Source organism: Propithecus coquereli, unplaced genomic scaffold (genome assembly GCF_000956105.1).
Source record: "Propithecus coquereli isolate 6110/MARCELLA unplaced genomic scaffold, Pcoq_1.0 Scaffold458, whole genome shotgun sequence".
NCBI lineage: Eukaryota > Metazoa > Chordata > Mammalia > Primates > Indriidae > Propithecus > Propithecus coquereli.
This window is the reverse complement of record NW_012150374.1, coordinates 638,305-664,659: the sequence shown is the minus strand read 5'-3', so window position 1 is coordinate 664,659 and position 26,355 is coordinate 638,305. Positions and strand designations below refer to the sequence as shown.

Sequence of the window (26,355 nt, the reverse complement as noted above, 5' to 3'; positions counted from 1 at the left end):
AGACAACGCTCAAAATGCCTGTTCTAAAAAGAACGCTTCTTGGTTTTTCTCAAGCACGTTCACCTATCAGGCACCTATGTTCCATGTGACTCTGGAAAACCTGCCTGCATGGAACACTCAGCCAAACCCCAAAGGGCATTGATCCGTGACCTCTTTCCTGAGCTGGGGCTCCTACTTCCACTTGCTTCCTGCATGCGCCCAGGCACCTCACACCTAATCCTCCAAAACAAGAATTTACCTTTTCTCCTGCTGTGCTCTCTGTCACCATTTGCCATTTGACTGATGAGATAATGCACAGTGCCTGGCACAGAGTAGGTGCTTTAAAATGGTAGCTAATACTATTTCTACTGCATCTTTGTCATTGTCATCAGCCCTGGCTCTTCACTCTTTACCTCCGACCCTCCTGAAATCCAAGTGATTCCACCCCAGATCCATCTGTCTCTCCAAGATCCTCCTCTGCACTTCCGTTGCCACCTCTTGGATTCTGGCCTCATTTCTTGCCTGGACAGGTGTCCTCCCTGGCCTTCTCCCCATTGGTCAGTCTTTCTTCCATACATCCCTATTCAGTCTTGGAGACACTATTCTCTTTTGCGATCATCCTTTCTGCGTGGACAGCCTTTCTATCTTCATCTGGGAAACTCCCACTCTTTAGCCAAGACCCATTTCAAACTTAACTGCCTGAATGAATCCTTTCTTGGTTTCACCAGCCTAAGACATGTTGTCCATTCTCTAACGTGCCCACAAAGCCCAGCACTCTCAGAACCTCACTGGCACCATTGTTTACACCACATCCCAGTGCCTGCTCTCCCAATCTCTCCCCTAAACTTTCCTCCCCCAAGAAAAAACCCCACAATGGTGTTTTTTTTTTTTTTCCAGCTCCTGGAATTTGGCAGGCTGCTTATCATGCTAACTTTCCTATGAAAGGCTTTTCCCCTTATTCAGGTTCTCCACCTTCCACCCTGACCTAGTTAACTCCTCTAATCCTTCAGTTCTTTATTCAGTCACCTGTTCTATTACCTACTCGTCCTATTACACACTAAGGTACCAGGCACCGGTTTTTTCTTTTGCAAGTTTTTTTTTTTTTTTGAGACAGAATCTAGTTCTGTTGCCTGGGCTACAGTGCGGTGGCATCAGCTTAGCTCACAGCAACCTCAAACTCCTGGGCTCAAGCCATCCTCCTGCCTCAGCCTCCTGAGATCTGGGACTACAGGTGTGCGCCACCACGCCCAGCTAATTTTTTGTATTTTTAGTTGCCCGGCTAATTTCTCTCTATTTTTAGTAAAGACGGGTCTTGCTCTTGCTGAGGCTGGTCTTGAACTCCTGACCTCAAGTGATCCTCTGCCTTGGCCTCCCAGAGTGCTAGGATTACAGGCATGAGCCACCAAGCCTGGCCCTTTTGCAATTTTTTCACAGCTGTCGTGATACATTTATTTATGAAATAGATTAATGTCTGTGTCCCCCAGAAGGCTGTACTGTATATACTTTACGAGTGCAGGGCCAAAGGCTGTGTATTCCCAGAATCTAGCATGATGCCTTGGCATTTGTTGAATAAATGAATACGTAAGTGTCTTCCTCATTTGGTAAGCTCCATGACCAAGCAGTGTATGACAGAACATCTTAGAATCCCTCTGTAAATATCTGTTGAAGAAATGAATGATAGAACCATTAATAACTGCGTGGATGCATATAACTCACCCAAGTTCTTTGACTTGTGGGCTTTGGGGACCAGCGTATTGGTAGTATATGATGCCTGTGGCTAAAAACACGTGTTTTTTTTTTTTTGTTTTTTTTTTAACTTTCCCAACCTCAAAAAACACTGTTTGGATCTGCCAATGCTCCCAGAGGAAGAGAGCAGACATAGTAAGCAAAGTATTAGGTTGAAAACAGAAGTAAAGTATCAACACATGAGAAATTTGCTGAGGGAAGCCGGAAATTAACAGTTTGTGTTAGTACCTAAGATAACTTTCTCTGCCTTCAGCTTGTGAGCAGAAATTTGTGTTCTCAGTGGAGTGCTTGCTTAAAAACTTCCCACGGAAAGGGATATGTTGATGGTGGGAAAGTTGGAGATAGTGGGGCGAAAACTATTCCCTGGCTTCTAAAATCCCATATAAAAAGTACCATTTTGCTTTCACGCACACTATTTTTATAGATCTTACATGGAAATGTCTGTAAATGTCTCAGACACTGGCATTTGCTCATTGCACCCATCAAGGAATAATTATATATGTTGCTTTCTTTATCCTAAATGGGGACTTTGTGGATGAGTGAAGAGAAAAAGGAATGCTTTCCACCATCCACTTTTCAGCTAAAGTAAGCCTTTGAAACTCTTCCCGCTTTTGCTGAAGAGCGGCTCAGATCTACAAGGAGGCTTGGCCCGCGTCTCCTTCAGGAGTGGGGTCCCCGGCGGCGGCTGCAGCCGGCTTCTTTTTCTTCGGAAGGAGCGGAGATGGCAAGGGCCCGTGGAGGCGCCAGGCGGCACCAGCGAACGAGGCAGGAAGGGCCGTGAAGAGCAGCGGGCAGCCCTCGGGGCGGCGGTCAGCGCCGGTGGGCGTCCCCTCCGGCCGGGCCAGGGGTGGTGGTCGCGCGGCGGAACAAAGCCCCGCAGGGGGCGCGGAAGGAGCGCCCCTGACCCGGCAAGCAAGCGCTGGTGTCCCGCGGGCTGCCGGAAAGAGCGTGACGCCAGCGTTTGCTGGGCGTGGGGCGTGCGGGCGCAGCAACGGTAACCGCGGAACCCGAGCGCCAGCAGCTACCGCTGGAGACCAGCCCCACGATGCCCGCGCGGGCCGCCGCCGGCCGCGCCGGGGCCTCTGCGCCTGCGCGCCCGCGGGAAGCCCCGCCCCCTCGGGGCTCCCGGCGCGCGGGGCCGCGCCTCCTCATGGCCGCCACCGCAGTGTGTGGTATTTAGCGGGAGCGCGCGGCGGGCTCGAGGACGCGCGAAACGGCGGCGGCGGCGGCGGCCAGGGGGGGAGCCGGGGCGGCCGTTGCGGGGCGCGCTCTCGAGCGGCGGCGGCGGCCCAGGGTGTCCCGTCGGTCTCGGCGTGGAGAAGAGGCCGTGGCACTGCCGGCGGTGGCGGCGGTTGGCAACGGGGCGCGTTTGAGCCAGGACCGGGGTCCGAGGCGCGCTCTCCGCCCACAGGTAAGGGGGGCCCGGCCTGGAGGGAGGAGCGGCTGTGAGGGCGCTCCGAGAGGAGGGCGCCGGCCCGGGTAATGGCGGCGGGCGGGAGTGCGGCCGGCCGGGTCGCGCCGCCGGGGCCCGGCGTGGCGGCGCCTTTGTCTCGGCCGGAGCCCCGCCGCCGGCCGAGCGCCGCCCCCGCCCTCCTCTGTCGCCGCCGCGCCCCTGCTCCTGGCACCCCGGGCCGGTGGGGGCGGCGGGCGGCAGGGGTCGGTCCCGGGCCGGGGGCGGGGGAAGAGCTCGGCCGCGGCCGGCCCCGCGCACCCGGGAGGCGGGCCTGGCCGGGGGAGGCGCCCGGCGCGCCCCGCGCCCTCGTGCCGGCCTTTGTTGTGGAGGGTCCCGGGGTGTGCGGCCAACATGGCGGAGGTCAGCTGAGTGCGGGCCGAGGCCGGCCCTGCCCCCGCTCCGCGCCCGCCCCGCGCCGGCCGCGCCGTCCTTGGCCTCCGCTCCCGTCGACCCCGGCGGGAGACGCCCGCGACGGTGCTGCGTTCCGCTCACGCTCCGGCCTGCGGCTTCATTGTGCGGTGGGAAGAATGCAGCCGCCTCCCTTGTTTATGTCGTTAGCGAGGAGCGCTCGTGAACAGCCTGCCAGGGAAGCTCCAGCTTTCTATTACAAACCTTGCATTTCCCAGGCTACATTTGCTAGGTAGTTTGGGGTCCTTTTTGGACTCTCCCAGATTTATAACTTAGGAATGTGGATAACCTGGGCCACAGCGATGCGTAGGTTTTTCTTTGCCGCCTCTCTGTTCCTGGAGAGATGAAGAATTTGTTTACTCTGACATTCAGAAAAGTCCAGTTTGTGTGTTCGGAAAATCGGATTGTGTGTAGCTGTTTTGTCAGAGTCTTAGAAGCTGCGGACATGGATGTAGGACAGCGATCTGACCGCCTGTTCCTAGCAGTTGAACGTTTACCTTTTCTTGATAAGCGGCTGTCGAGGGTAAATTGTTAACTCTTTTAAGCAGTTGAATGTTTATAGAGAATGGGCTCTGAAGTCAGACTGTCCCCTTTGGGTCAAATCCTTCCCCACTTGTTTGTGACCTTTGGACAAGACATTTAACCTCTCTGTACTTCATTTTCCTTATCTGCAAAATGGGTGTAATGACAGTACCTACCTCAAGCAAGCACTGTTGAGAGAATTGATGAGATGATTATAGTTGAAGAGCTTAGAGCAGTGGCAGCCGTAGTAAGTGCATAATAAATGTGTGCTGCTAAGGCTGTTGTTTAATCACTAAACTTTACGGTGTGATTTTGGCTTGATGGATATGTTGGAAGTGCATAGGCCAGAATTTGTGAACTCAGCGTTATAAATCTTCAGTGCTGGGGTTTTCCTTTTAGTGCATTTTGTTGTTGAAAAGGGTTTATATGATAAATTGACAGGCTTTTTGAGGTGATGGCATTTTGGAAATTTCTGTGATAGGGGATTTGAATGGATAGAGCTTAATGTGGTCTGGAATTTAAAAAACCAAATTGATTAACATGACGTTGTCTTTTAGTGAGTTTAGATTTGTGGATCAGTTCACTTTCTTTTTTCTTATTTATTTCTTAGAGACAGGGTCTCACTCTGTCACCCACGCTGGAATGCAGTAAGTAGTCCAATCATAGCTCACTGTAACTGGGAACTCCTGGGCTTAAGCGATCCTCCTGTGTCAGCCTCCCAAGTAGCTGGGACTACAGGCACACACCACTGTGCTATTTTTTGTAGTGTCCCCACGCTAGTCTCAAAGTGCTGGCCTCAAGTCATTCTCCTGCCTCAGCCTCCCAAACTGCTGGGATTAAAGGCATGAGCAACTGGGCTCCGGTGATCAGTTCACTTTCAATGACTTAAGTTAACTAACTAGGAAAAGGGGGGACAGTGAATACCTTTAATTGAATGTTAGGTATCTATGGTGTCGCCATCATTTTTTTTTTTTTTTTTTTTGAGACAGAGTCTCACTCTGTTACCCTGGCTAGAGTGAGTGCCGTGGCGTCAGCCTAGCTCACAGCAACCTCAAACTCCTGGGCTCAAGCTCAGCCTCCCGAGTAGCTGGTACTACAGGCATGCGCCACCATGCCTGGCTAATTTTTTCTGTATAGTTTTAGTTGTCCGATTAATTTCTTTCTGTTTTTAGTAGAGATGGGGTCTCACTCTTGCTCAAGCTGGTCTCGAACTCCTGAGCTCAAACAATCCTCCCGCCTCGGCCTCCCAGAGAGCTAGGATTACAGGCGTGAGCCACCGCGCCCGGCCGCCATCTCTTTTAGAATTACTGAAGAGCAGAGTGTAGTGTGGTAGCAAAAGTAATGATCTGGGAATTTTATCTGGGAGATACTGACTCTGTTAGGAGAACTTCGTGACTGGTAGAATTTGAGACAAAAGTTGGTTGTGTAATATTTCATTCTGGAAATTAAATAAAGATACAGACATTTGTAATCTGGAATGGTTAGTTGCAGTTCTATCCAGAATTTTTCCCCTTACATTTGCTTTGCCAAACAGTTCTTTATGTTATAGAATTGGTTTAAGTGACTCCTTTTGGCATCTTCCTAGCATATTTATTAACATTTAACTTTTGAAACTGAAATACAGTGTAATTAACAGATGTGGAACTATTAACTTTTCAGAATAAGTATTCCACTAAAATACAAATTCTGAAACAAGTGTAATTCAATTTATATCTTAATATCTGTTTCCTCTAAACTTTGGGAAATGCTTAAAAAATTGAAGTATTTTTAATATTTGTAATTAAAAAGAATATTATATTTAGGTTAGAATTAATCAGAGTTACAAAGGAATTATCTAGCTATGTCAATGACAATACGAAGAATAGGATTTTATTTTCAATGAGTATGGTGTTTTGAAAACAGTTCTTAACAAAATGAGGGTAATAGTAAATTTAGTAAGTTTAAATTTAGTAACTTCACAAAGTTTTAGGTGACTGCTTAATTGTATTTCACAGCAGTTGATTACACAAAATTACACAATTTTAAAGATTGGAGTTGCTTTGCTTAAAGAGACCTATTATAGACTTATGGAATTCCTATATTCACCTTGTAAAAATGTTGTAAATTCTGGATATTTTTGGTACAGACTTCACTTTCAACAAAATCTGTATGGAAACCTCAGGACTCCTTTCCCTGCCCCCTCACCCCCCAAAAAAAGGAATGAAATTTTCCTCTTTACAATATGTATCCTTAATGATAATGCACTTTAAATGATTTGGCTTCCTTGGCTATAGTTACTAGAACATCTACTGCATAAGAGCAGGAATTGTGGGGTTTTTTTTTTTTTTTTTGAGAGTCTTGCTCTGTCCAGGGCTCACTACAACCTCAAATGCCTGGGGCTTGGTGATCCTCCTGCCTCAGCCTCCTGAGTAGCTGGCACTACAGGCATGCACCATCCACCTGGCTAATTTTTTATGTTTTCTAGAAACAGGGTCTTGCTATGTTGCTCAAGCTGGTCTCAAGTGATTGTCCTGCTTCATCCTTCCAAGGTGCTAGGATTACAGGTGTGAACCACTGTGCCCATCCTGTGTGTGTGTTTGGGGGGAGGGTGGGTTATACCTATATCCTCAATATCTAGTGCTCAGTACATATTTGTTAACTCACCTACTGCTATCTGTATGCTAGTGAAACTCGCATATATTCTCTTAGTAGGTATTTTTTAATAGACTTAACTTCTTTAGAAGCAGCTTTAGGTTCACAGCAAAATTGAATGGAAGGTAGAGATTTGTCATATAGCCCTTGCCCTTACATGTGCATAACCTTCCCCATTATCAACATCCCCCACCAAGTGGTACGTTTGTTACAATTGACGAACATACATTTACACATCCTTATCACCCGATGTCCATAGTTTATTTTGTTTATTCTTGGTGTTGGACATACTATGCGTTTGGACAAAAGTATAATGACATACATGAAAACATGAATAAATAGTTCATTGCCCAAAAAATCCTCTGTACTGCATGTATTCATCCCGTCACCCCCCAACCATGGATCTTTTTACTGTCTTGATAGTTTTGCTTTTTCAGATGTCATATATGTAGTTGGACACATACAGTTATGTAGCCTTTTCAGATTGGCTTCTTTAACCTAGTAATATGCATTTAAATTTCTTGCATGTCTTTTCATGGCTTTATCTCATTTCTCTTTACTGCTGAATAATATTCTGTTGTCTAGATATACTGTAGTTGGTTTATCCCTTCACTTGCTGAAGGACGTCTTGGTTGCTTTCAAGTTTTGGCTATTATAAATAAAGCTGCTTGAACATCCATGCGCAGACTTTTGTGTGGACATAAGTTTTTAACTCCTTTGGGTAAATACCAAGGAGTGTGATTGCTAGATCATATGGTAAGAGTTGTGTTTAGTTTTGTAAGAATCTGCCAGGCTGTCTTTTAGAGTGGCTGTACCATTTTGTATTCCCACCAGCAACGAATGAGAATTGCCGTTGCTCTTCACCCTTGCCAGAATTTGGTGTTGTCAGTGTTCTGGATTTTGGCTATTCTTAATAGGTGTGTAGTGGTATCTTATTTTTAATTTGTATTTCCCTGGTGACATATGATGTGGAGCACTTTTTCATATGCTCCTTGCCATCTGTATGTGTATCTTTGGTGAGGAGTCTGTTAAGGTCTTTGGCTCATTTTTTTAGTCAGGTTGGTGGTTTTCTTGAGTTTTAAGAGTTCTTTGTATATTTTGGATAACAGTTCTTTATCAGATATGTCTGTTGCAAATATTTTCTTTTTTCTACTGTCTACCTATCTTGAAGCTGGCATTGTTTTTCTCTCTTCAACATTTTTTTTTAATTTTTGAGATGGAATCTGAGCCTGGGCTAGAGTGTAGTGGCATCATCATAGCTCACTGTAACCTCCAACTCCTGGGCTTGAGCAATCCTCCTGGCTCAGTCTCTCTGGTAGCTGGGACTACAGGCAGGCACCACCATGCCTGGCTAACTTTTAAACTTTTGTAGAGATGGAGTCTTGCTGTGTTGCTCAGCCAGGTCTTGAACTCTTGGCCTCAAGTGGTTCTTCTGCCTTGCCCTCCCAAGGTGCTAGGGTTATAGGTATGAGCCATTGTGCCTGGCCTACGTGAGCTTTCTGATAGGTGAACCTGACTTAAAAAGCCTTCAGTATAAAGACCTAAGTTCCTTGGCAAGGTTAGTAAGTGCAGAGCCCCTCCTGAGCTGGCCCCTCTTGTTAATCCCCTGCCATATTGGGTGGTGTACTTGCAAGTCCCTTTCTTCCTGTTAAGCTCTGTTATCTCAGCCTAGATAGGTGTCTGAGAAGCTCTTTCTGAACTCCCCACACTGAATTGGGTGTCATCTCTGTGTTTTCCCAAAGCACTCTGCTTGGCCCCGCTGTAACATGGATCTGCCTGGATTGTAATTTTTCTTGACTTCTTTGCCTCCCCAAATAGACCGTAATCTCTATGAGAACTTGGTCTTGGTCACCGTTGTTTGTCTAGAGTTTAGCGCTCTTTCTGGCACATAGTTAGTACTCAGTTAATATTTAGTATCTTTATACTCTCCTTTTCCAGCTGTATCTCCAGCATTTCTTTGCCCTGCCTAGTCAAACTGGATTCTTTTGTTCCTTGAACACTGTACTTCAATATCTCCGTGCTTTTGTTCATGATTGTGTTTAATCTCTGAAATGTTTGTGCAATTTAAACATCTCTGCGCCTTTGTTCATGATTGTATTTAATCTCTGAAATGTTTGTGCTACTTTGGGTAGATTACTTAACTTGTCTAAGCCTTAGTTTCTGTTAGCACGTGAACAGCTGTTAAGTATATTGCTGCTTCTCTCTCAGCCCACCCCCCATGTCCTAATGCTAGAGTGGCAGTATAATTGAGTGGCTAAGAGGACAGACAGGCCCTTAAGAGTCAGACCTGGATGTCTCTTGACTCTGTCACTCATTAGTTGTGTTTGTGATCTTAAGATCCATGAGGGCAGGGATACTGCCTACTTTTGCATCCAAAAGCACATTGCCTAATACTTAGAAAGTGCTTAAATAATTAAAAAAATTAGTTGTTGAATAAGTTACTTCTCTAAATACTACCATTTATGTTCTAGTGAGGAAGGAAATAAACAGAAGTGCAAACTGTGATTTGTACTATAAAAGAATCAGAAGTGCTGAAGTGGAGAATGGGGTAGGAGGGAGACTTGTCTGAGGTGGAGGTAAAAGGATAAGGAGCTAGCCCTTTGAAGGATGGAAGGGAGTGCCTCTTCGGAAGGAGCAGCCAGGTGTAAAGGCCCGAGGCAGGCTTGAACTTGGACTCCAGCTGAGAGGAGAGAGAGTTGCTGAAGCAAATGGATGAGGGGGAGAGACAGGCAAGGATCTGATCCCTCGGAGTCAAAGCAAGGAATGTTAATTTTAAGAGTACTGGGAAACTACCAAAAGGTTTTAATTAAAGGGGTAATGTAAAATGCAGTAATTTAAGATTGCTTTAGCTTTTTGGAGATTGGTTAGAAGGCTGTTTCTTTAATTAGGCAATAGTTGATTATGACCTGGACCTGGATTAGGATGGCAGGAGTGAAGATGAAAAGTGAATGGATTTGAGATACGTTTTGGACACAGAATGAACAGGCCTTGCTGATGATTAGATAGGAGAGGTGAGGGAAGGAAGGAATTAGGTTTCTGGCTTGAGCAACTGTGTGGATCATGGTGCCATTTACCAAGATGGAAAAGACTGGAAGGGGCGATGAGAGGGGCGATGAGAGAGATTAGTGGTAAAATTCAAAGTTCTGCTATGTTGGACTTGGTGTCTGTGAGATACCTGAAATTACCTGGTGAGGTAAGCAGGAAAATCGGGGGTGTGGTGTTGCAGAAGCCAGATGGGAGATACTAGAGCATGTTTGGGTGCTGGAGGGACCAAGAGAAAGAGGGAGAGATTGATGCAAGAAAGCAGCATTAATGGAAGGAATATGAAGTCTGAGAAGGTGAGAGGACAGTGCAGGGTCACTTCTTCCTTCTAAAGGGAGGGAATGAAGTGCTGAATCAGCTTGTAGGCTTGGTGGCAGGAAGATAAGGTAGCTTGCATTGGTTGCTTCTGCTGTCTTTTCTAAAGAATGCATGGATGAAGCCATCAGTTGAGAGTATTTAGTCAGTGAATACTATGCTATGACAGGTCAAGGGTGTAGTAGCGAAAGGTTGAGGAACTGAGCAGAGGGAAGGAGGAGAGATGCTTGCTGTCAAGTGGCTATGATAACACCTGATTGCTGTTGTTAAAGGAGATTCTAGGAGAATTCCTACAACAATGTGATTTTTTTCCTAAATGTAAACTATTTTATGTGCAATTAGTATAAATATATTCAGAAAAGTACTCAAATCATGTTGTATTTTTATTAATACAAAGGGAGCACACTATTGTAACCAGCTATTGGATCAAGAAACACAACATTACCAGAACAAGAAGCCCCTTTTTTTCTTTCCCCATCTCATTACTGCCCCCTCCCCCAAAACACCTCTTGACTTTTAACGCTATAGATTGATTCTGCCTGATTTTGGGTTTTATATGAATGGAACAATATACTATGTCCTCATTTCTGTTTGACTTCTTTCACTTAACATTGTGAGATTCAGAGGTATCACTTAGTTTGTCCCTGACAAAGTTATCAGCTGAGTAGCCATGTTTCCCAGCACTTCTACATAGATTTTTTTCTTAACTCTTCAGGAACTCTAGGCTTAATGATACACACAGGTTATGACCAGAATAAATACAGGCAAAGACCTTTTGTTACATTAAATCATGTTGAATTTATTTGTGGTTTTTGTTCGCTTTTTTTTTAAGATAGCCAAATTTAGCAGTGGGGGGTTGTATACTAACTTTAGCGACACTAATGTTAATAAATTCTGATAACCCACTACCATCGGACTAGCGGTTTACTTTTTTTTGAACAGGGAACATGAGCACATATGGAAGAAACTAGGAAGAGAAAAACCTTTGACAAACTGAACTAATTATTTTATAAAAGCGTATCTTGCCATTGAGAAATATTTTCTTAAAAATTTAGAAGAATTTAATGCCAGTCTTGAGTTTTATAGAAAGTATTACACTGTACTTGTTATAATTACTTCTTATTGTTACGTTGACAAACTTAGCTAATGATGTTGATATAGTGAAATACAGTGAATGTAAGTGTACACTGGCTTCTCTGCAAAATCTCTTCTTTGGAAAGATTACTTTAATAATTGTTTAACTAAATGAAGTAATCTTCTGATTATTAAAAAACTTCTTGATAGTTTCCCTCTTTTTTTTTTTTTGAGACAAGGTCTCACTCTGCCCAGGCTGGAATGCAGTGGTATGATTATAGCTTCCTGCAGCCTCCAGCTCCTGGGCTCAAGCGATCCTCCCACCTCAGCCTCCCCAGTAGCTGGGACTACAACATCATGCATTTTATTACTGTTGTTATTATTTTTAAAGGTAGTACAGTATTCTGTTGTATGGATTATAATTTAACTCTCTTAAGATAGGGCTCTTTTCATTTTATTTGCTATTACAAACATGACTACTATAGGCATCTATATACATAAACATACACTTTTGCCAACATGTGTGAATTGGAGGGCAGATTCTTGAAAGAAAAATTGCTGGTTCAGAGTATACATACTGTAAGTTTTGATAGAAACTGCCGAATTGTGTGAGAGGCTTTCACCGTGGATGTTCCCAAAGGTGTAGGAGAGTCAGTTTCTTTGCCAATACTTGGAATCAAATCTTTGAAAACAAACTTACATGTCATTTCCTTACTAAAACATGCAGTCTGACATTTCTCATACCATATTTTTGAACTTTTTTCCTTTTTTCTGAAGAGTTTTATATCCACATATAGTTCAGAATCAAACAGTTCTACAAGGTTTGTTTAAAAACAAAACAAAACTCCCTGCCCCTGCTCTTCTCCAGATGCCTCTCTTTTCCAGAGGCAACTACTCATACCTCTTTTAGCTGATTTTTGATTTTTGTTGTTTTTTTTTTGAGACAGAGTCTCACTGTGTTGCCCCAGCTAGAGTGCCGTGGCGTCAGCCTAGCTCACAGCAACCTCAAATTCCTGGGCTCAAGAGATCCTCCTGCCTCAGCCTCCCGAGTAGCTGGGGCTACAGGCATGCGCCACCATGCCCGGCTAATTTTTTCTATATATTTTTAGTTGTCCAATTAATTTCTTTCTATTTTTAGTAGAGACAGGGTCTCGCTCAGGCTGGTCTTGAACTCCTGAGCCCAAACAATCCTCCAGCCTTGGCCTCCCAGAGAGCTAGGATTACAGGCGTGAGCCACCGCACCCGGCCTTAGCTGATTATTTTTGCATTTACCTTTGTCTCTAAATAATATGCTTCTATTGTTACTTTTGGATTTCAGTTTTTGGCTTTCTGTATTGATTTTCTGGTATGAACTTGACTCTTCTCCCTGCCCCATCGCATGTGCGTACCTTTCTTATTCCTGCACTCTCCTAATTTAGTAACATTGCAGTTTTATGTTTGCATTATTATGACTAAAAGTTATTCACAATTTGAGCCATGTGCTGGGATTGCTTTTTTTCATGCATCATTTAATTTGTATTCCTTGTAGCTAATACCTTTTTTTTTTGGCTTTGTTTTCTATGTGCTTACTACTCTTGCTACCCTACCTTCTTTGCCACTTGTCTAAAAGTTCAGTCAAGTTGCTTGGATGCCTTAGGTTGCCTTCTTCCTCTAGTGTGAAGCTGTCATTATCCTTAGTATTGCCTTTTCCTTCCTCCTGGATTTAGTTTTTTGTTTATTGTAATTCCTGTTCCATTCTTTCTTGGTTCATTCCCTTATATTTGAAGAGCTTGTCCACCAGGAGCTTCCTGAGAACATATCCAGGGGAGATAATGTTTTCAAATCTTGCATCATTATTCTGCCCTAATACTTCTAGTATAATTTGGTTGAGTATAGAATTCTTCATATAATCATTTTCTTTGAGAATTTTAAAAGCATTGCTCTGTTGCTTTCTAACTTTGGATGTTGCTGCTCAAAGTCCAAAGCTGTTTTGCTTTCTAATTTATTTATTCATCTAACATATTGAGTGTGTACTATGTGTCAGGCATTGGTTTTTTTAAGCATTTGGGATACTTCATTGAGCCAGACAAAAATCCTACCTTCCAGGTGAGGGTGCAGGGACCTATAACAACAAACAAAGTAGTAAGTGAATTGTATAGCCTGTTAGAAGACACTGCATTCTATGGGGAAAAGAAGTAGAGATTGTGAGGACAAGAGGAAAGGGATGAGGAAGAGTAGTGGGCAAAGATTTCAAAGTGCATAGTGGAAGAGTCATTGGGTAGGGTGCTAATTGCTATTTGAAATAGAGGGAACAGGGTGGGCCTCGTTGAGAAAGTAACAGGCAAAGATTTGAAGGTTAAGGAGTTGGCTATGTGGCTATGAGGAGAAAAGTTTTTAAGGTAGAGACCCACAGGAGCAACCTAGCATTGCCATGGAACAAGGAAATCGGTGCAGTTGAGTGAGGGGGAAGGAAGTGGGAGGTAAAATCAGAGAGTAATGGGAACATGTCAGCATACTGTGTAGGGGCAGATGGGCTATTTTTAGGATTTTAGCTTCTTTTTTTTTTTTTTGAGACAGAGTCTCACTGTGTTACCCTGGCTAGACTGAGGGCCTAGTTCACAGCAACCTCAAACTCCTGGGCTCGAGCGACCCTTCTGCCTCACCCTCCCGGGTAGCTGGGCCTACAGGCACGTGCCACCTTGCCCTGCTCATTTTTTTCTATTTTTAGTAGAGATGGGGTCTCAACCTTGCTTAGGCTGGTCCCGAACTCCTGACCTCAAGTAATCCTTCATCGGCCTCCCAGAGTGCTAGGATTACAGGCGTGAGCTACTATGCCCAGCCTATCTGATATAAAATTGAACTGCATCAATCTGGCTGTTGTGTTTAGAAACATATTAAGGGGTAAGGGTGAGAGACAAGGATGGAACAGGGAGGATGGTTAGGAGGCTATTACAGTAATCCAGATGAGAGATAATGGTGGCTTGGACTAGATGGTAGTGGCAGAGGTGATGAAGAATGGAATGGTTGGATTCTGACTGTATTTTGAATGGAGGGACAATAAGATATCCTACTTGTTTTAGATATGTGGTGTGGAAGAGAAGAATCAAGGATGACTTTATGTCCTGCCTGGTCTAAAAAAAGAAGAAGAAAGAGAAAAAAATACATATATAAAAAAGGATGACTTTAAGGCTTTTAACCTAAGTAACTGGAAGGATAGAGTTGTCATCAATTGAAAAGGGGAGGGCCGGGTACGGTGGCTCACGCCTGTAATCCTAGCACTGTGGGAGGCTGAGGCGAGAGGATTGCTTGAGGTCAGGAGTTTGAGACCAGCCTAAGCAAGAGCGAGACCCTGTTTCTACAAATAATAGAAAAAATTAGCTGGTCATGGTGGCATGCGCCTGTAGTCCCACCTACTTGGGAGGCTGAGGCTGGAGGATCACTTGAGGTTGAGGTTGCAGTGAGCTATGATGATGCCACTATACTCTAGTCTGGGCGACAGAGCAAGACCCTGTCTCAAAACAAAAAAAGTTTTTTTTTTTTTGAAAAGGGAAAATCTCTGGGTCGAATGTCTTTGGAAGATGGTAAGCAGCTCAGCTTTGGTCATCATCCCCCTGTAGAGATGTCTACATGGCAGATGGATGTGCAAATCTGGGGGTTAGGGCAAATCTGGAGGTTGCTTGCTTGCTTTCTTTTCTTTTCTTTCTTTCTTTCTTCTCTTTTCTTTTTTGTTTCCTTCCCTCTTTCCTTCCTTCCTTCCTTCTTTTCTTCCTTTCTTTCTTCCTCCCCTTCCCATTCCTCCCTCCCTTCCTTCCTTCCTTTCTTTCTCCTCTTTCTTCCTTTTTCTTTCTTCCTTCCTTCCTTTTCTTTCTTTCTTTTTTGAGACAGGGTCTTGCTCTATTCCCTAGGTTAGAGTGCAGCGGCAGGAGGGATCATAGCTCACTGTAACCTTGAACTCCTGGCCTCAAGTGATGCTCCCACCTTGGCCTCCCAAAGTGCTGGGATTATTGAGAGTTGTTTTTGTTTTTGTTTTTGTTTTTTTTTAACTTGGCATTTGGATGGACTTTAAAACCATGAGACCGATTGGGATCACCAAAGTCACCAGTGTAGATAAGAAAGTAACATAGTAGTGGGTGAGGGTGGGAGACAGGGATGGAAACAGGGAAACTGGTTGGGAGGATATTGCAGTAATCCATAGGCAAATTCAATTTCAAGAGTTTGAGGAAAAGAGCAGGAACCAGAGGAAGCTGAGAAGGGGTGACTGGTGAGATAGAAAAGCCAAGGTGTGCAAAGTCAGCGAGCAGAGTTTGTTAGGCAGGAGCCGGTGATCTGCCACCTCTGTCAGATGTTGCCGACAGTGCAGAACTTGCAAATTAAATACAAACAAAACTACAAAACCATTGAAATTTAAACTACTGGCTTACTAGAATGTTGGATACTGTCTGCTAAATTCAAGTCTAGAAACAGCACTTACGGAGTTGACTGTTACCATGCAGGTTCTTTCTGAGTTAAGCTTATTACTTAGTTGCCTTGTCATGTGGTCACCATGTGATGTATTTTTTCACTGACGTATATAAGTGCTTACACAGATGCATCATTTGTGTGTTAGATCCACCTCAGCTTTTCTCTATAGCCTGCCATCATTCGAGTACTGTACGTACCAGCTTGGAGTCAATGTGACCATAAATGAGAGTGGAGCATTTAATTACATGGCTAACAGTAGATTCAGAATGTGCTAATACTGTTTTTTAGATTATTAAAAACAGGAGGATGAAACATTAAATTCTTGTTGAGAAATGTGAACTCCTTGTGAATAGAATCTTAATTTGAGGATAATGGAAAATGAGTATAAGTTGTTAATTCATATGGATTTTTTTTTTTTTAAAGAGACGAGGGTCTTGCTCTGCCATCCAAGAGTGTACTGGGAAGATCATGGCTCATTAAAGCCTCAAATTCCTGGGCTCAAGTGATCCTCCTACCTCAGCCTCCTAAGTAGCTGAGACTACAGGTGTGTGCCACCATGCCCAGCTAATTTTTACTTTTTTTTTTTAAGAGATGGGGTCTTGCTATGTTGCCCAGGCTGGTCTCAAACTCCTGGCCTGAGGGAATCCTCTGATTCTCACACCTGAGCCTCCCAAAGTTCTGGGGTTGCAGGTGTATGCTGCTGTGCCCTCCTTCCTTTGTTGAAATAACTAAAATGGTTTGGCTAGAGTTTTAGATGTAGTGCTTATGTAGACAGATCATAACTATTTTGGCTGAATATAATTTTATTTTACTTACTCACCACTATACAAATGAGGAATAATTTAGTTTTAATAAGGCTCCATTAATTTTTTTAATATGGCATTTCTTTCCCATGAATTCCATTATTTTTACTAGTAAAAAGCCATCAATCAGAAAATATATTAGACTCTCTAAAGACTCTCTATTAGACTTTTTACCCAGTTTCTTTAATTTTTTCTGTCTTCCTAGCAGTATGCTCTTTTATGTTTAGCTTAACTAACTCTTTATAGGTTGCTGCCGATTTTGATCTGCTGTAAGATTTGTGTTCTGAGTAGATGTTTGTGTTGTGTGCGTGTGTGTGTGTGTGGTGTGTGTGTGTGTGTGTGTGTGTGTGTATCTGTATCTGTCTGTCTCCCTACGGTCTTGTCAGATGGAATGTGCAGTTGAGTGGGTTGTATGTTACAGGGTAGAACTAGGTACAGTGTATTTCCTAAGGTTTAAAGAGGCATAGTTTAATGCCAAGATGGAGTAAAAGAGCAAGCTTGTATTGGAATATTTGAGAATTTTGTATCCTGGGAGAATATGAAACATAATTAAGGCAGTAAACAGTTGTATTCAAACTTGGACAAAAATAACCGTTTGGATGCTTTTATTTGGACATTGAGACTTGGTAATGTCACAGTAGTGATTGATTGTGTTGTAATCATGACTGACATAGTTAAATAATTTCAAGTGTGTTGCTAAGAAATTTTAATACTGTTTTAAGACTGTAGTAATGTGTGGTATGAAATAAAAAGGTTGAAAAAGCCTATTTGATTTTCCACCTGTTTCTGTTGCTCTTAATTTCTCTGTTCTTACAACTCCTTGGTACTTTGCTTTGATTTCATGTCTAATGGTTTAATGACAAACTTATTGCTATCAGAATCTATCACTTTGATAGAACATAAAGGTTTAATTTAAGGAATTTAAGGGAATTTTGGATTTTCTGGACAAATTTTTATAAATATTGAAAAGATGTGTTGTATGCTAAATTAAATATTTTGTGCCAGGTTGAGGAGAGTGTTTTTAGGGTTATTTAAGAGAAAATGAGTGTAGAGACAAAGCAGACAATCTGGCTCTGCTCTTATTCTTAATTTTTTCTGATCTTCAATGTCCTCATCTGTAAAATGGGGATAAAACCCACCTTAGGATTAAATAGTGTGTGTGCTGTTGCTGGCACAGTGCCTTGGAGTGTTGGAAGGTGCCCAGTTAATTTAGCTTCTTTCACAGCAAACCCTGCGACCTTTATCAGTTTTAAGAGGAAATCCCAAATGAAGGTTATAAAAATGAACACAGCAGGTAGAGACAACAGTTTTCAGTTGGGTTCTAATGTGTAACCCAGGTTTTTTTATTTAGTGACTTGGTGCAGGGTTTCTGGTGTGGCTCTTCAACACCACTAAGTCACTCCTCAGCAATATACTGCATGTTCCCATTACTTGATTTCAGTTAACGTCCAAAAATCTGTTGTTGGTGGTAGTTCTGATGTTTCACAAATGAGAAGGTTGAGATCTAGGAGATTGTAATTTTGCCTAGGATAAAAATAATAAGAACCAAAGTAAGAATTGGCTTCTAGTCAAATTCAGTATATATGTGTATATATATATTTTTTATTTTAGCTACATTCTTGAGGTATGTTACTAACAAATGAAATTATTGTACAGGAGTTGGTGGGTTATGGAACTCTGTCACAAACATAAGAAATATTTTGAAAGCTTAGAGAATTGGCCTGGAAATACATCCATTTTTTAGAGGTTATGATGTTTATGTTGATAAAATGATTTATTTTACCAGAGTGCTATTTTAAAGTGAATTTTAAGTTCCATTTGTGAGTTCTTTTTAAGGTCATACCAAGCAACAAATACTTTCTACTTGTAGGGATTATCAGGGATGAGTGAGTTCTAGTTGTGTGCAAGCTGTTCATCTACTTGGAATCTTCATGCTGTTGTACTTGATTTATGTTCCTTCCAGAAATTTTTTACACCTGGTCTGTGCTAGGTATTATCCTAGGTGCTGGGGAGATAAGGGTGAGCAAAGCGAACAGGGTCTGTTTTCATTCAGTTTATATTCTAGGGCAGCAGTTCTCAAAATGTGGTTCAGGGATCCGGGAGTTCTCAAAATGTTTGAGGGTCAAAACTTTTTCTTAATAGGACATGAGAATACAGTGGAGTTTCACAGAGGCTGTGTGACATGTGGTTTTGCAACAGATTAAATGCAGAAGCAGATAATGAGAATCCAACTGTAAAAATACAGAAAACTTAAATCAGACATCAAAGAGATTAGCAAAAATGTAAAATACTGACACTGTGTTATGGAAAATAGTTATTTTCATAAACATTCAACAAGTAATGGGTTTGTTGTACATGCTATAAAATGTACTGGTAATTTAAAAATTTTTTAATTCCTTGGCTTGAGTTTCTAATATGGTAAATATCAGTACATATAAATCACATAAACAAACGCTCAAAGGGTTGCCAATAGTTTTTAAAAGTGTTAACTAGGGCGGGGCGCGGTGGCTCACGCCTGTAATCCTAGCTCTCTGGGAGGCTGAGGCGGGTGGATCGTTGGAGCTCAGGAGTTTGAGATCAGCGTGAGCAAGAGCGAGACCCCCGTCTCTACCAAAAATAGAAGGAAATTAATTGGACAGCTAAAAATATATATAAGAAAAACTTAGCCGGGCATGGTGGTGCATGCCTGTAGTCCCAGCTACTCGGGAGGCTGAGGCAGGAGGATCGCTTGAGCCCAGGAGTTTGAGGTTGCTGTGAGCTAGGCTGACGCCATGGCACTCTAGCCCGGGCAACAGAGTGAGACTCTGTCTCAAAAAAAAAAAAAAAAATTGTTAACTAATAATGGCAAACTTTCTTAAAGGGTTTGGAAGTCATAGGATCAGCTAACCAGCTTCTGCCCTTGTAGCTTGAAAGCAGAGACAATATGTAAATATGAGCAGGCTTAACTGTGTTTCAGTCATACTATTAACAAGAACAGCCAGCTGGCTGTAGTTTGCCAACCACTGGTGTGTAGGGTTTCTGATACCAAAAAGTTTGAGAACTGATGTTTTAGTGAAAAGTTGGTGTGGTGTGGGAGCCAGGAAGAGGAGAAAACAGATAATAAGTTAATAGTCAACAAGAGAATTTCAAATGGTAAGAGATAATACGATGACAGTAAGAAGGGTGGTCTGGGCTGTAGGTGAAGCTTGTGATCAGGAAAGGACTCCCGTTTGTTTAGGACTGAAATAGGTGTCATCCCCTCCTTTTCTGATCTCCCTGGGCTACATTAGTGATCTCTCTGGTCAGGGAAAGAGAGGTATTGGGAGGGAAAAGCAAAAGATAGTTTAATTAAAAATGTTCATTTTTGTTTGTTTTGAATCTTACTAGATTTAAATCCAGAAAAAAATTAGTTTTTTGAGTTAAGTTAGAAAATATACAAAGCATATCTGCTTTAAAAGGATCTAGGCAATAACAAAACCTAGATTAGTGCTGATAAAAGACTGATAAAGTATAATACTGATTTAAGTTATTTGATATCTAGCAAGTTCTCTTTATTTTTTTCTTCTGAAAATGAGAGAGTTGGTTAAGATCTTTTCCAAGTCTAAAATTTCTGATATGTTTGTTTGCTTTTACCTAGGATAGGATGCCTTTTGCTACCCCCTATTCCTTATAAGTAAGTCTTCCTTGATCAGCTAGCTCCAACTTCCGTTTCTTATCGGTTCTGTGATCTGAAATGTTTAGTTTATCTTTGAAATCTGTTTTCTTATCTGTAAGGTGGGGATAAATGCTAACTTGCATGGTCATTGAGAAGGTTCAATGAGAGCATTGAGGACAATATCTGGCATGTATTAGGTGCTTAATAAATGTTTAGGGCAGCTGTTTATTAGTGAGAATGGAGGAAAGTCTCTACTTGGACTCAGTATTTAGCTTGCTGACCCTAGAACCCACTGAAATTATAGCAGCAAGAACAAAACCAACAACCAGTAGTCAGGCTGCAATGAGAGACTTGAAAATTAAACATGAAAACTCGCAGAGGGGTTAAGGAACTACAAGAGGAATGCGGTTGCCCCTCCCTGTTCCCGGGGCTGTGCAAAACCTTGAGGCTGCATGGGGCATAAATAACATTTTTTACAAAAGTAATGCAATCACAATTTAGGTGGCCTTTCCAACTTAAGGGAAAGGAAAGGGAAGCAGCCATTCTTGTCCTCAGAGTCTCTGTTGTTGAAGATTGAGGATATCTGTGTATTTTGAAAAGTGCTTTAGTGTACATCAGAACGTTACCTGCAAAGGATTAAGAATAAAAATGGAATTAGACTTTTCACCAGCATCACTGAATAGCAGAAGATAGTGAGCAGAGTTTACGTAATTCTTAGGGGAAAAGGTCGTGATTAATTTCTAAGCCTGTGTAATCTATGCAGGAGCTTCAAACTGCTAAGATGGAGAGCTAATCACTTATACCCTTTCTGAAAACTTCCTGTGGTTGTACCAGAAAATTAAGGATTCAAGGGAAAAAAAGATATGGTATATATCTTGTGGTGATATAATTGGGGGAGAAATGAAACAAGAACGGTTGTAGTTAGGTTTAAACGATTGTTTTGACGAAGTTACGAAGTTTAGTACAAACTTCATCCTGGCAGGTGAGAAGGGAAAATTTTACCATTGGTTGTTAAAGGGCTTAAACTGTTTTGGGAGAGTTAATACTTTTATTCTTCTTTTAAAAATTAAATTAAGTTAAATTAATTAATTTATTTATTTGAAACAGAGTCTCTCTCTGTTGCCCAGGCTAGAGTGGATAGCATCAGCCTCGCTCACAGCAACCTCAAACTCTTGGGTTCAAGCAATCCTTCTGCCTCAGCCTCCCAAGTAGATGCGACAATAGGTGCTTGCCACCATGCCTGGCTAGTTTTTTCTATTTTTAGTTTCCTGGCTAATTTTTTTTCTATTTTTTTAGTAGAGACACGGGGTCTTGTTCTTGCTCAGGCTGGTCTCAAACTCCTGACCTCAGGCGATCCTCCCGTCTTGGCCTCCCAGAGTGCTAGGATTACAGGCCTGAGCCACCTTGCCTGGCCACTACTTTTCATTCTTGATGTTAATAAAAAGTTATAGATTTAATGTGTAATAAAAATATAAGGAAATAGCTAGTAAAATAGAATTAGGATGTAGAACACTGTTGTCCCAACAGAATTTTCTACAGTGATGAAAATGTGGTTGTGCCATTTTGCTTTCTCACCAGCAAAGTATGAGAGTTCCAGGGTTCCAGTGTTTCCTGCATTTGGCATCGCCTGTTAATTTAGCCATTCTAGTAGGTTTGGGAATACTAATACTAAAGTTCGGAGAATGTATTAGGCTAATGGCAGTTATTTCTTCTGTGGCTTAAGAAAGGCAGTGTGGAGTTTTGGGGAATCTAAGATTATGACTTACACGTATTTTTCTCATCATCCTATTTCAAAAATAAAAAATACATATGCACATATTTGACTCTTCTCCTCAGTGTTCTATTGACACGGCCCAACAAATTCATCAAAAATACTCTGCCGTGGCTTGATACTTAGAAGGTATCCATCCCTTAAACCTATGACATCTTCCCCTCCTTAATCCCCCTTCCGCAAAAGGAGGAAGATGCCTATGCCTCTTTTACAAAGAAAAGGAAAAACTCTTTGATGGAAACTTTCTTAACCTTCTACAGCCAAAGCTGGACAACTTCTGTCTCCTCTGTTTCTACCATGGAGGGACTATTCTTTTTAACAAAGTCTCTTCCCCCTTAGTTTTAAAGTCCTCCTTCACCTTACCAAGAACTTTATTTTACCACCTTGCTCACTTTCTTGGGTAATTTTAATCTCTCCCTGTTTCTGGACTCCATTAGCATTCACTGTATTCTGGTCTCACATTTAAAGAAGCAGAAAACTTCCCTGAGCCTCCCAGTGCCCACCGAACTCGCTTCTCTGCCTCACAGTCATGCTTCTCAAGTGTTGGCTCCACACAGCATCCCCGCCAGCCTTCTTTAATGTGCCTTTTTTTTTTTTTTTCTTTTGAGACAGAATCTCATTCTGTTTCCTTGGCTAAAGTACAGTGACTTCATCATAGCTCACTGCAGCCTCAAATTTGTGGGCTCCAGGAATCCTCCTCCTTCAGCCTCTGTGTAGCTGGGACTACAGGCATGCGTCACCGCACCTGGCTGATTTTTTTTTTTTTTTCTATTTTTTGTAGAAACAGGGTCTTTCTCCTGCTTAGGCTGGTCTTGAACTCCTGGAGCTCAAGTGATCTGATCGTCCCACCTTGGCCTCGCAGAGTGCTAGGATTATAGCCGTGAGCCAAGAGCCGCCGGGCCCAGACGTTTAGTGTGACTTCTGCCCCAGCCACATCTCCAAAGTGAGATTACCAGTCACCTCTATATTGCCAGTCCAGGGGACTACGCTGTCACTCTGCTGCTGCTTGCCATATGATTATTTTTCTGTTCGTATAGTTATTTGCACCTTGCTGTATACGGTAGGAAAAAACGGTTTTCTCCTACCCTACTCTCAATACAACACAGAACACTTCTGACATCAAATGTGTGGACATTCCCCCCTCACCCCTACACCAAGCAATTCTCTAGCTGTCACCAACTGGGTATCAGTTCTGACACTTACCTCCCTGGAGTTGGATCCTACAGGTTAAGGGCTCGGTGCCACAAGATTGCCCCCTAATTCAGATGCCAAATAGCAAGATCCAGGTTGTAACCTGTACTTCTGACCAACTGGCTATAAATTGGGATTCCCGGGATAACCTCCTCAGGTTCAGTAATTTGCTAAGACGGCTCGCAGAACTCAGAAATGCTTTACTGACTTTACTCATGCATGATAGAGGATATTACAAAGGGTACAGGTAACAGCCAGATGGAAGAAGGGGGTGGGGCAAAGGTATATGGGAAGGGGCGTGAGCTTCTTTCCATGCCCTCCACCCTCCAAGCACCTCCACACAATCTGCAGTCTAGAAACTCTCCGAACTCTGTCCTTCTGGGGTTTTATAGAAGTTATGGAAGTAAGGTTGATGAAATCATTCGGCCTTTGATGATCAGCTCAACCATGAGCCTCTCCTCCCTCCCTGGAGGCAGGGGTGGCACTGAAAGTTCCGACCCTTCAAAGACTAGGTTGGCTCCCCTGGCAACCAGCTCCCATCCTGAGGCTGTCCGGGATCCTCCGACCCTCAGTCATCTCATTGGTATTCAGAAGACACTGGGTTTGGGAGCTGTGTGCCAGGAGATAAATATTAAAATAACAGTATCACATTTGCCAAGGTTTATGGCATTTACATTGTAATTCGTAATTATGCCCACGGTATAGTATTAGTTCTATATTTAAATAGAGTCACAAACTTTAATCCTTTGACATTTCTAAATGACTTATTTTTATTTATCATTTGATTGGTTTGATTTCTTCATTAAACTCTTAAGAAGGGTTGCATGATTAAGCATGTCTGCTTGTTGCCTATTTCTTCACTACTTTTTTTTCTAATTATAGCAATAATACATATTCCCTGGAGAATACAATAAAAATAAAACTCATTCTGATATTGATGTACATGTGTGTTTTTATATGCAGTTGGCCCTATGTATCCATGTGTGTACTGCCAACTGCACTGCCCCATTTTACATAGGGGACTTGAGTGGATAAACACCTGCAGATGTTGTCATCTGTGGTAGGAGGAACCACGGAGGGATCATGCCTTGAGATACTACCTGCCCCTGGTTTTCCCTCACTTCGTTCTTTCTCAGCTCTTTGGGCCTCGTTGCTCATTGTGGGCCTTGGTGTGAACCAGCACCAGTAGCCGACACCTGGGAGCTTGTTAAAAATGTGCAATCTCAGGCCTGGGTTTAGACCTACAGAACCAGAATCTGCATTTTAACAAGCTCCCTAGATGATTAGTGGGCACAGTGAAGTTTTTGAGAACTGTTGCAGTCTAGGGGTTACTACCTCTTACTTTAATGAAACCATAAATCTTTAAATGTTCAGATTTCTTTTTCTCTTATTTTAGGCAAGGTCTTCTGTGATTCCAAATGGCATACTGAAAATCCAATCCTAACTCTCGTTTATCAGCTGCTTTTTTAAAAATAGATTTTTTTGCTCTGTTGCCCTGACTAGAGTGCAGTGATGTCATCACAGCTCACTGCAGCCTCCAACTCCTGAGCTCAAGCGATCCTCCTGCCTCAGCCTCCCAGGTAGCTGGGACTACAGGGCGTGCACCACCATGCCCGGCTAAATTTTTTCTGTTTTTAGTAGAGATGGGGTCTTGCTCTTGCTCAGGGCTCAGGCTGGTCTTGAACTCCTGAGCTCAAGGGATCCTCATGCCTCGGCCTCTCAGAGTGCTAGGATTATAGGCGTGAGCCACCTCCATCATGCCCGGCCTCCAGCTGCTTTTTCTGGTGGCTCCTCTAGACATCTCACAGGCATCTCATTTCTACTTTACATTTTATTAATCATATTTTAGTGTCTAGCATAGTTCCTAATAGGTTCTGATTCATTGTATGCTAATTTTTAGCTGGAGTGGAAGCCTCAAATTACAGTGATTTAGCAAGTAAAAAAGCAACTGTACTTTCCTTTTTACACGTTTAAGATTTGCTTTTACTCTCCATTTACTGTGTCGTCATCTTTGTAACTTCTATTTTTTTTTCAGTCCCCCACCCCAGGACCAGAATCTGTCGCACAGATTCTAGGAACAGAGGCCACTTTGGGCAAGTCTCTTACACATTAGGAGAGCCTTCCCCGACCCAGGTGCCCCCCACCCCCCGCCCCCGAAAACGCTCGTTCTGTTTTTACAGCAGCTTTCCATCAGGTCCCTTTCCTGGGTTCTCCCTACTTCAGATAGTCAATCTTACTAGACCTATAACTTCCATAGCTACAAAGTTTCCAGAATTATCTTTAGGAAAAATGGAATTTTTAGGAAGAACATACAATTTGAAAAATCCTTTCAACTCCTTGCTGCAGTTCGGTAAACTAAATATAGGTTGTTTAATTTGTCCTCATTTATTGTTTTATAACGTTTGATTTTTAACTTTCGGCATTTTCAGCTGTTGAATTTGTGAGAGATTTGCCTTAATTTTTTTTATCAGTGTGTGAGAAGCCAGTAAATCTTAAAATAGAAGCAATGTTTGACATCCTAACTTATCCATCAAAATGTCAAAAAAATGTAGAAACTTCCTTGAATGAGAAAAACCCTAAATGTTTTGAATGGAGTTTTATTTAACTCACATTCCTAATGCTGCAAAGAGCAAATTTGTAACCTGATACCTGTGATTTTATTTTATATTACATATTTTCTAAGAATGATTTTTAGGCAAGTAAAGGAGGGGTACTGATAGCTGCATCCTATCTTTTTAAATTATGAATGCAAATGTTTTTCTTTTTTTCTCATTTTGACTGTTTTCAGAGTTCTTAATTAGACTAATCTTTATAAAGCGGTTTCTTTATTGTCCCTTTAAAAAGAAATATAGCTAAAAATCACCAGTATCCTAACAGATAGTTAACTCATTGGTGTTTTTTTGGTATGTAGTCTTCCTTATTTCTCATCTCCCCTACCCCATCTATGTTTTGTGTATAACTTGCTTTATAATTTATTGTCATCCTTTCCCCGTATCTGACTACATTTCTCTATTTTAAACTTTGATTTTGTAAGTATTTATAGAAGGAAGCAAAGGTTGCCATGTGAATTAAGAATGAAATTTTGTCCCTCTGCTTCTTTCTACTATAGATATGTTAATGTGGTAAAGCAGTGGTTAAATGCTGCAAAATTACTAACACAACATTAAAGGCTGATTCTTAAAATGTTTTGATTTAGCCAAGTACAGTGGTGTGTGCCTGTAGTCCCAGCCACTTGGGAGGCTGAGGCAGGAGGATGGCTTGAGCCTAGGAGTTTGAGACCAGCTTGGGCAGCATAGTGAGACCCCATCTCTTAAAAAAAAAAAAAGGGTTTTTATTTAGATAAACA

General features: G+C 42.3%; 1 protein-coding gene across 1 annotated transcript in view; it reads left to right on the top strand.

Moving 5' to 3' along the window:
- The first annotated feature begins 2,932 nt into the window (after positions 1-2,932).
- Positions 2,933-26,355, top strand: part of SIAH1 (siah E3 ubiquitin protein ligase 1) — a 30,463-nt gene continuing 7,040 nt past the window's right edge. Inside the window, exon 1 of the mRNA XM_012655016.1 lies at positions 2,933-3,136. The gene's annotated coding sequence lies outside the window, so the exon portion shown is untranslated. The remainder of the gene's footprint in view (positions 3,137-26,355) is intronic.